Consider the following 11,484-nt stretch of genomic DNA (forward strand, 5'->3'; position numbering starts at 1 on the left):
AGCATTTCAAATGAAATGAGATTTCAGAAACGGTGAAGACACAGTACCGATCTGTGGTTGAGGTGATTATCACCTTAAGAAAAATGGAAATAGATCTTGTCTGAGACCATGAACTGAAACCCATGGTTTATGAGCTTTAAAGATCAAGGCCAATTGAGAGTCAATGATATACTGTTATAGGTCTTGTTAATACTTTTTAATACAATTTTTATTTGTATCATTTATTTATTTATTTAATGTTGTTGTGTTTTGTCATTATTATTATTATTATTATTATTATTATTATTAAATAATAATAATAAATAATTAAATATTTATTTTATTTAAAGTTTTTTATGGTTTTAGTTAATAATATAAGCCCATATAATCGGTCAAATTTGTGACAAATACTGTAAATTAATTCAAATACACAAACAACTGCATACTATATGCTCCAAAACCTCATTAAAGCATAATAAAGCCAAGAAAAATCTTTTTGCTTAAGAAACACTGTCGTCATTTTGTTTTTCTATTAAGTGTTGTATAAAGCTGTTTGATCACGCAAAACATCTCAAATGATGTTATTAATTAAATGCCACTTACAATTATGATTTATAATTAGTGTTTTCACAGCTGATTTTCACCTATCTTTATTCTGTTTGATATTGATATTTATTTATGTCACAGATATAACTGTGTATCTGTCTGTTGTGATTACATATTTTAAAAGACACTTCAGGCCGTCTTGAAATTAAGCATTTATAAGCCAGTGGTTTGACACATGGTTCACAGCAGCATGAACGTGTGCTTGACGTGTTAAAAACACTGACAACCCACTAATGACAGTTCGCTGTAGGTTTGGCTTGCAGATCGTTTCCAATCCGTCATCATTTCTAATTACCACGATCTGACATGCCATTTATATCTCAGGGGTTGAGCACAGATGAGTTTATGGACAGATCTATCTTCAGAATACACTGGTATCTGTGATGAAAGTTCAGCACGTTTAATCAATGTTATGCTGTAAGGATGTGCTATTTTCAACACTGTAAAAAGTGCTACACCCAGAAAGTAGGTTTTATATACTTTAAATAGTTGTAATCTAGTTTATTTTATTTGTTTTATACATCTTTACTTAAAATATATCAGTTTTTATATAACAATATATTTTAAGTAAAACTATTGCCATTTATTTGGGTTGTTCACTGTATGTGATTGTACAAGAAATGTTATAAAAGTGAGTTGACACACTCAATTTATTAGAGCAGCTGTCGATGTGGCAGGTGTGTTCATAAAACTTAAATGTTTTAAAAAAATTTTAAAAAGGCATTATCACTTTTTCACTGGCAGGGACTTTCCCAGGCAGATGCAGCATCGTCCTCGGCACTTCAACTGTTTGTTCGCTGCAGCAGATCTGAATTTCAGGCACTGATTAATAAGGTAAGTTGAGCAAATTTAGCCAAATGATTGGTGATGTAAAGTCACGCAAAATCGCTCACTCCAGGAAACTAAAGTTAGGTTGGCAAATTGTACTGGTTAGCTTGCTATCCTGCACACATGTCAAGCTAAGTTGGCTGTACAGTGCTAAGTAGTGTGGTTTTTTTAGGCAACCTTCGGCATTTGAGACCGTGTTGTTAATATGAAATTAAATAAGTACTGTAGTCATGCCTACTATGTGTTTTTAGGCTATTTTTAATCGTTATTTAGCGTTAACTTATACTAATATTTTACATTAAACGGTAAGGTAAAAGTTCTAAAAAAACACATTAACATTAGTACTACTTGTGCGGGCAGATAAGAGAAAGTAAGCTTTGTGACGGGATTCTGGAATCAGAGGTCATGTTAATATACCTTTGCATTACTAAAAAAGATGCAGATTTGACTGTAAAGATGTATGCTTAGTAGTCACATTTTAAAAAACTTTAAAACTATGTCTAACCTACCTAAATAAGATAACATTTACTACTGATTTTTAACCTTATTCTAACATGCATTTTCCTGGTCTTTAGATACCCAAGTGCTTTTGTTACCTGGGGTCTTCAAACTTCACATCCAGGTAAGAAAAACTTCAGAATAGATACAATTACAGCTATAACTATTCCCAGTTAAGTAAAACATAGGTGTGCTATATTGTACTGTCATCAGGCTGTGAATGTTGATCAGATTTTACTTTTTGACAGGATCCATCTGCCTCTGTGAAGAAAAGGAGAGAAGTGGTCCTGAGATTCCTGATTGAGTAAATGGGCAGAGATGGGAAGACCTCATCGGTGTCCACAACGTATGTATTGGGCTTAAAGCTACTTGTCTATTTTTCTGTCTGAATAAATTAATATTGTAATGATATGGGGTAATTACATTTGCTCTTGAAAGATTTAAAGAGATTTAAATTCTGTAGCTTAATAAACAGTAATGTGATGACCAATCAGATACAGGCAAGGACAATTGCATTGTTTTAATGTAATGCATCCTTTGAAAAAAAAAAAGACAGCACTCATGCTACAGTAGATACTGATAGTATAGTACACACACTCTATGGCATTGTCATGGTAGACTTTGCTCTGGTCACATGCTCTAGTCTCAGTATCCATCTAGTATTTACCACCTTTAGCGACAAAAGTACAATTTTGACTTTGCGTTGTATCTGTCTTCTACCTGTCTGCTATATTCATCTCATTACCTGATTGTCTGACCAAACTCTTGATTTTTTTTTTTTTGGTCTCCACCAATAGAGTCATGATGAAACAGAGGTGCATGCTGTGCTGGGCACCCAAGAAAATTTACATGTGCCATCAGCCCGACACGCTTGAGATTACAGGATGAAAATGCATTTATACAGTGTTTGTTTTATATTGTGTACATGTGTGGCCACAATTATTGTCTGTTTTGCAGTCACTGTTAAAAGTGAAAGACATTAAATAAATGTTATTGTCTTCAATCTATCTTCCCATCTTTTTCTTCTTCAATTGAATTTGTAATTGTTATTGACAAAGTCTGTTTATGTAAAATTCATCACTGTAGTGCTTAAAATATAGACATATAGCCAGGACTCAATTAAAATGTTTATTCACATATGATTAAAGTTCATTAAACCTAATTAAAACGAGTCCAGGCTACTTGTAACAACCCATAAATAAGTTGCATGTACCAAGAAAAGTAGGTTTATCTAACTGAGTAATACTAGTACTATTAATTATGTCAACTTGATTTTGTTGCATTTGTATTAAGTAATATTACAGTGTTTATTATACTTAAAAAAGGCTGCAAGTTGACTGAACTTAAAACATCCAATGCAGCCACTTGCCTCACTTTTTATAAGTTAGATCTAGGTATTACTTTTTACAGTGAAGAAGATACAGAAAAAATATTCTTCTATTCAGTTTTGCTCTTGAGTGCTTTGAGAAGAACAGCATTTTTTTTTTATTTTTTTTTCAAATATTCAATTTGTCTGGCATGAATGGATCGCAAATCATCAAACTAAAATCCACATTGGTTTGCATTATGCAGACTGGACTCCAGGGCCGTTTTCGAGGTGAGCTCTGAATGTGGCGTACATTTATTTTATGCATTTATTCACATCATGTCTTCAGTAGGAGACTGGTTTGAGAGAGAGAATGGTCTGGTGTGTATGACCACATGTATATTGTGAAAAATCTCAATTTTTAGCCTGCCAGTTTTGCCGTGTGATTTGGTATTTCCTGCACACTAAAGAAACACCTATTTGTTACAATACAGCCAAATTAAATTGTTTTCCTCAAATTATAATTATGGTTAACCTTAACGTCTGTTAATACAGCTAAGGTCAAAAGTTTACATCCCCCTTTCAGAATCTGCAAAAAATGTTAATTATTTTACCAAAATAAGAGAGATCATACAAAATGCATGTCACTGTTTATTTAGTACTGACCTGAATAAGATATTTCACATAATAGACGTTTCCATATATAGTCCACAAGAATAATATATAATAATAATAAAATAATAGTTGAATTTATAATCTATTCACACTGAGGACAACTGAGGGATTCATATGCAAGTATTACAGAAGGTTCAAATGCTCACTGATGCTCCAGAAGAAGTTGTAGGACCTGAAGGATTTTTTTTTTTCTGAAGAACAGCAGGCTGTTTAACTGTTCAAGACAAACAAGGGACTCATGAACAACTTTATCTAAACAAAAAAAAAAAAAAAAAAAAACAGCTGCGGATCATTCATGTAACAAGACAGTATTTAATCAAGTGTATGTGTACTTTTAAATGGGGTATTTTTTATAAATTTAATTATTATTTCTCTTGTGGACTATATGTAAATATCTTTTCGGAAAATATCTTATTCATACTAAATAAACAATAGCATGCATTTTGTATGATCCCTCTTATTTTGTAAAATAATTAACATTTAGCAGATTCTGAAAGGGGGAAGTAAACTTTTGACCTCAACTACATAATCAATCAATCAATTTATTAAAGACAAAAATGTACTTTAATGTACATTAAAGTTATTACATTATTTATTATGAAGACCATATCATAATTAATACATATATTTTCTCCTATTCTATGTAATTGTAACAGTTTTAGCACTGAAACGTGCAAAAGTTAGTTAAGATATTAAGCGTTTTTTTTTTTTTTTTTTAGAAGCTGTAACAGTAACTGAATCTTCAACAAAATAAGAGGTGAGAAGCAGAGAACAGATTAATGCTATGCAGGAACCTCTGAGGAAAAGCCTTGTTGCAAAAGCATGTTGACCAATGGCAGCCGGTCGAGGTCACAGAATGAGATTTAGGAAGATGATTCTCCATCCCATGTTATTTCCTGTCATGCATTTTTATTGTATTACTTTTTTTTTTTTCCTGCATAACATCAGATTTTCAAGCACACAGACAGATGTCTAAACAGCCAGCAGGAACATCCATCATGAATTTATATGACAATTCTGTCTGTCGTGTGATGAGGGCTGGAGAATGAATATGAGTCAACCTGAGTGTGGAAAGTAATAGCGGTGTCATCGCAGACCGGCCGTCCACGTGCCCTAATGAAAGGCAATATCATCTGCAAAGGTTACCCGGCATGTCATCGAATCCATCACCTTTACAGCACAATAGCAGCCCATCAGAGCCGCTCCACATGTGACTGCGATTAGTGCTGTGTTTGGCAATTTGTATGGTAAATTGTTTAGATTAGAGCACTGAGGGACGCCATCAAAATGTCTTCATGAATTGCAGTCGTTCACCAAAGATGGCAGGCGTCTTAATTCAGATCTGTGAGAGAAACACATAAAAGATCCATTAATGAAGCTAAAGACTATATAGATTTATAAAGACTATATACAGTATGTCACAAAAGTGAGTAAACCCCTCACATTTCAGCAACCATTTTAGTATATCTTCTCAAGGGACAATACTATAGAACTAAAACTTGGATATATTTTAGAGTAGACAATGTGCAGCTTGTATAGCAGTGTAGATTTATTGTCCCCTGAAAATTACTCAACATACAGCTATTATTGTCAAAATAGCTGGCAACAAAAGTGAGTACACCCTAAGAGAACTTGTCCAAAGTACAATATATTGTGTTAGCACCATTGTCATCTGGCACTGCTTTAATCATCCCGGGCATGGAATTTACTAGAGCTGCACGGGTTGTTGCTGGGATCCTTTTCCACTCCTCACATGGTACTTCTCCACCTTACGCTTGAGGATGCCCCACAGGTGCTAAATAGGGTTCAGGTCTGGAGACATACTTGGCCACCCCATCACCTTTACCTTCAGCTTCCTAAGCAATGCAGTTGTCATCTTGGTGGTGTTTGGGGTTGTTATCATGTTGGAAAACTGCCATTGTGCCTAGTTTCTGGAGGAAACGCTTCAGAACATACAATACATAATGGAATCCATGTTTCCCTCAATGAACTGCAGCTCCCCAGTACCAGCAGCACTCATGCAGCCCCAGACCATGATGCTACCACCACCACCATGCTGGAATGTAGGCAAGACACAATCTTCTTGGTACTCCTCACCAGGGCATCACCACACGTGCTGGACACCTTCTGAGCCAAACAGGTTTATCTTATAGTCTTATCAGACCACAGGACATGGTTCCAGTAATTCATGCTCTTGGACAGATTGTCTTCAGCATACTGTTTGCGGGCTTTCTTGTGAACCAGCTTTAGATGAGGCTTCCTTTTGGCACAACGCCTATGCAAACCAACTTGTTGCAGTGTGCAGCGTATGGTCTGAGCACTGACAAGCTGACCTTCTACTTCTGCAACCTTTAAAGCATGCATCTGTTTTTTGAAGCCAGTTTCTGCACCTGATGCACAGAACGAGCTCTCAACTTCGTTGATCGACCCTAGCAAGGCCTGTTCCGATTGGAACCCATCTTGGGAAACCTCTGTATGACCCTGACCACTGTAGTGTAACTCGGTTTCAGGGTGTTACTGAACCTCTAATAGTCTTGCCCATCTTTGTGGAGAGCAACAATTCTAATTCTCAAATCTTCAGAGAGTTCTTTGCCATGAGATGCCATATTGAACATCCAGTGGTCAGTATGAGAGATATGTACTTAAAGCACCTGATTATAACTGCTCTAATACAAGATACACAACTTTGTATGGTCCTGTCAAGCAGACAAAAACATAAACATGATGAATAGGACATGTGGCTTTGCATGGTTAAACAACATACTGCTGTTATCATTTAGGGTGTACTCCCTTTTGTTGCAAGCTATTTTGACAATAATAATCAGGAAAAAACATTTTTGTTGTATTACATTGTTTATTAGAGTTTTATTTGCTGAGTTATTGATATCTTTCAGCTCTAATAAGTGGTTTGGAAGCAGATGTAACCAATTTTGTCTCAGAATTTCCACCCTCTTTCTTTTAAAGGTATTTCACCCAGACCCTCAAGAAACAACCAATCAGTCGTAAGGTTCAGGTTTATGGGAATAAACTCCCTCAAAGAACGATAAATCATTGACACCAGTTGAGTGTCACCAGCAGGAATGGGCTGGATCAGCCTAAATGAATCCAGCAGTGTGACGGGCCTCTCCTACTACCGTACAGAAGGATGATTGATGGCTGTTCATGGACAGCTTTACTGTACTGATGGATGACTTTTGTAATAGAACAGGAGCAGCGCTTGCGCTTAGACGAGTGGAGGGCAAGCAATCACTGCGTATGAGACCTGCTGGAGCTCGATTTGAGCTGCTGATCAGTGTGTTTGTGTAGGGCAATGGCCCATTCTGTGTGATCTGCCATCTATGTGAGACAATCGCTACAGTAAGGATACTCCACACACTGGCAGCTTTACTGTACTGACTGATGACTCTGGTAATGCTGTTTGTTGAAGAGTCATATTGATTGATTTTACTGTACACTACTGCATCAACCTGCATCATGAAATCTGTTACTTGTGGAGATGTGCAATCTACCATTTCAAATGGGTCAGCAATGATAACGTTTTTTTTTTTTTTTTCCAAGAGCACACCCAGCAATAATAATAATAATAAAAAAATGTCCAAAGAACGTTCCCAATTAGTTACAAAAAATATTTCCGAATGTTCTCTCTTTGCTAAAACATCCATTTATTGATTGATTGATTGATTAATTGATTGGTTGGTTATACATGAACATGAAGGAAACATTCCATTTTATCATACTGCAATGGTAACATTGCTTGTGAAAATTCTGTGAAGATTCTGAAACAAGAAGTAAAATTTTAAAACGTTATATGAACATCCTAAAAGGTTTTTCAGAAAAATGATCCACTTATGTATAAATAACTTTTTGTGGTGATGCTTTAGAACATTTTTTAAAGACCATAAATGTAACAAATTTTGAGCAAACATTCTATTACCTTTACTGGAAAAATGTTTGAGAACCTTCTGAGAATATTATCTGTTTTCTGGGAAACAGTTGCTTTTTATTATTTATTTTATTTATTTATTTTTTAAATAAAATAAAAAATAAAATAAAATAAAAATCATTCTGCCTTTAAAAATTCACTGAGAAAGGTTGAGTGCCAAAACATTTAAGTGTTTATGTAATTTGAGTTTGGAGCCTGCTTTCTATCATCAGATCATTCTGCCTTTGAGATCTGTCATTTACATTGAACAAACAAACAGTTTTAACCAAACATGTCTCTAGGTAATGAAAACGGTAATTCACACTTGCTCTTTTGTACAGAAACTCAGTAAAAAGTTGAAAATAGATGAATGAATGAATGAAATAATGAAATAATGAATGAATGAATTAATTAATTAATTAATTAATTAAAATATCTGTAATAAATCAGTAAAGCCACCAGTCAATGCAAAACTAAAAGTGCATGTGTCAGCACAGTAAGGCATCAAAACCTAAATTAAAATACAAATAATTGCCTATAAAATAATAATAAAAATCAATCAATCAATCAATCAATATATGCTCAAGAAACATTTCTGATTCTTTATCAACGTTGAAAACAGTTGTGCTGCTTAATTTTCAATTCCATGCTTCAATTTGAGTTTTAACATCATTTTGCATGACCTTATAGCCATGACAGCAACATAGTTTACCTCACATCTTGAAAATTCATTTAAGAAACATAAAAGTTTAAACTGTCAGCTCTTTCTGAACAAACAAGCATATTCTATTTAAAAAAACACTGTATCAATCACTCATACATTTGTAATAATATTTAAATGTTAATAAATTAGATTAACTAGGGCAGAGCAGGGCACAATCAACTTTTTGACTTTTCTCAGTTTGTGTAAATGCACATGGGGTTAATGTTTCTTTTTTATTTATCCACATTAATTTCATACTTGTCTAATACAAATACATTGATTTGACAATGTGATATATGACAGCTTAAAATGCTATCTGATATATACAAGGCAAATTAATATATTTTATCAATAAAATAAAATTATTAACTTTTTTTTTTTTCTAATAAAATAATGGCCTTTTTTCAGAATTCAAAATAATCTAATTTTGGAGTTTGACAATGAATGCATTGCAACCATGTTTGGATCACAACACATACAGTGATAGAATTTATATTTTCCAATAAGTTTAAATTGATTTTACCTTTATAAAGCATGCATCATCTTTTGAGTGAAATTCCTACATTTAACCAGTCAATTATAATAAGAAATACATTTAGGCTGTTACCAAACAAATCAAATCAGTATCAACAAAATTCATCTTTGCAGAAGTTGCATTTAAGGTGCCATTTAGATGTATTTACACACTGATTGTTGAAGCCCAGAGGTACATGGAATGCTTTAACCTGCAGTTACAAATGCATAAATAATGTTTTGATATTTTAAACATAAACATTAAATACTGATATTTGAAATTATTTAACAAATGAAAAGATACTTTAAATGTGAAAATAAAATCGCTAGTAGGTCAGTAGGCAGTAAGTCACTTTTAATAAATGAGTCATTGCGATTGAACCAAATTATTTAAATGGTTGATTAATTCAGGAAAGAAACACTGTCATATTGCTCTGAGATGCAAAACAGTGATGTGGCATTTGTTTGCAATGATTATTGTTGGAGAAATTGACCAAAAACAGCCATTATGGTGTCTAAACCATACCTAAGTCTCTTATTGGTTATTGAACTGTATAAAATCAGCCAGTCTTAGTACACAATCTAGTTACAGAAGAGTCAAGTTTTAAATAGAACAAATATCGAAACTCGTTGGTCACTTTTGAACATGATGCTATTGGTCTCATAGGATTCAATGATCTATGCTAAGCTATACTAAAAGTGATATCGCCAGAACAGGAGAACAGCTGAATGGATTTCAAAACGGTAAAACTCAATTTATTAACTTGGGGGAGTTGGAGAATAAGCCTATTTCCAAAAAAAGTGGAGTGTTCCTTTAATGCATATTAATAGACTGATTCATGCAGTGAAAGAGCACACTCTAAATGCGCACACACACTAAATTTGTCTAACCAGACTTCATCACATAGTCGTGAATGCGTGCATTTCTGTAGCAGTGTTTTGTTTGTTTTTTTGCAATATACTCCATAATGTCATTATGTCTCACACGTTCAGTATTTGCACTAAACCTGTGCAGATTTAGCTTGCATGAACTTCCCTAATAAATTAATGAGTAAACATACACAAAATGTAACCAGCCAGTTTGGCTAGTGACAGTGTTACCCGCCACAGCTGATTTTTACCCGCATTTGGCGGGTTGGCGGGTGTTAATTTCAAACCCTGGTTACAATGTTCCCCATCTGCGCAAATGGAATTTCAAATCAGTTAAGTGTCTTCTGCTAGTTAGCCAAGCGTCTAAACTAACATATTGGAGATTAAAATTATAGCAAATTTGTCTAACTAAAATTAACAATTTACTAAGCCAAACATTTTTATTATTTTTTTTCTGTGCTATGGTAAAAATAGTGCTATGGTGCAATCCCGCCCGCATGTGCTTCTGATTGGCTGAGATTTTAATTTATTCTGTTGTGTCGCATAGCTGCATTTGATGAGTCATTGCTGAATAAAAGGAAAAAAAAAAAAAAAAAAAAAAAAAAAAACTTACCCACCCAAACTTTTGAACATTGGGATACAGTATAATATGAAGAGCAGAGCTCATTACACACATTGGCAATGTAATGTGTTCTTGCTTACATTCAACATTCATTCAGATTAATGGGTCTCATTCATGAAACACAAGCAGAACGGATTTCTGCGCAAATCATTCCAAAAACCATTCTTACGTAAACTGGAGCGTTCAGTTTAATTTACATAAGAAAGGTTACACAAATGATTAACACAGACATTTGTTCTGCTGGTTTTCATAAATGAGGGCCATTGTCACTTTGCTGATATAGTTCTTGCGTATTTTTCTCATTCTGTGCCAACTAACATGACTCTTCAGTTTTGATTTTCCTAACCCTTTCCAACTGACAACAACTGGATGCAGTGATTCAGAAAGGTTACAGGTTCAAGCTCCACAAGCCCTTGAGGAGAACACTTAACCTCCAACCTCATGGTCAAATGATCATTTCTCCTCTGTAATAGATTTATGGTCATGAGAGGCAGTACACTGGTTGTGTGGCAATGGATAAAGGACATGCTCAAACATTTTTAATGTCAAGGTATCACACGTTTTCCTCTATCTCTGCACTAAGCACAGCATGGGTTATGTTCCTGTTGTTCTTCATTTTGTTTGCTTATTGGTCCCTGCTGAAATCTCTGCTTGTGTTAATGAACCATCAGCTCTCATATGATATTCCAATCATCCCTCAAAGGGACACAAGTGAGTGTTGAAGATTCTGCACTGTGTACATTCATCATGACATGAGTGAGAGTTTGATTATCAGACACATGCTGCTTCAGCTGCAGCACTCTTAAAAGTCATTATGCTTGGAAGTTTGTCTATAGAAGTCTATATCGAACTTCCCAGCTAACAGGGAAATTCGATATAGACTTTAGAATAGAATAGAATAGAATAGAATAGAATAGAATAGAATAGAATAGAATAATAATAAAACATTCATTCCAAGTTAT

The sequence above is a fragment of the Garra rufa genome, chromosome 5, assembly GCF_049309525.1.
Source record: "Garra rufa chromosome 5, GarRuf1.0, whole genome shotgun sequence".
Taxonomy (NCBI): domain Eukaryota; kingdom Metazoa; phylum Chordata; class Actinopteri; order Cypriniformes; family Cyprinidae; genus Garra; species Garra rufa.